Source organism: Dipodomys ordii, unplaced genomic scaffold, assembly GCF_000151885.1.
Source record: "Dipodomys ordii isolate 6190 unplaced genomic scaffold, Dord_2.0 Scaffold2, whole genome shotgun sequence".
NCBI lineage: Eukaryota > Metazoa > Chordata > Mammalia > Rodentia > Heteromyidae > Dipodomys > Dipodomys ordii.
Window position 1 is genome coordinate 1,778,458 of NW_012267218.1, and position 579 is coordinate 1,779,036.

Here is a 579-nt window from a genome sequence, read left to right on the forward strand (position 1 = left end):
ATGTGTAGCATATACAATTATGTAGTGCATCATCGTGGCAATTATAATAGCCATGTTATGTATTTACCGTAATTGTTATTTTACAGTGTACTCCTGTTGCTTATAAAAATAATTTACCATAAAACAGTATGCCATCTTACAGAGAGCACCAACATCTGTTTGCCAGATCTCTCCATTGCAGCCTTTGCTTTTGTGCTAGATAAGACTTAATCTTGGGTGCTCTGTTCACTATAGCCCTATGAACAATAGTGCAATGTGCATGTGCCGCCTGATCTAGGTGTGTAGTAGGGTAGCTATATCCCCCCTAAATTTGTGTGAGTACACCCTGATGTTTGCACAATAAGGAAATTGCTTAGCAAAATCATCTAATCTCTCCGAGGTGGCCCATCATTAAGCAACACATGACTGTAATTAGATGTTAGTCACCAGAAAAAACGCACACAAAAAACCAAACCTCAGGGCTGGAAGGTGGCTCAGTGGTAGAGCGCTTGCCTTGCATGCATAAGGCCCTGGGTTCAATTCCTTAGCACCACATAAGCAGAAAAAGCCAGAAGTGGTGCTGTGGCTCAAGTGGTAGAG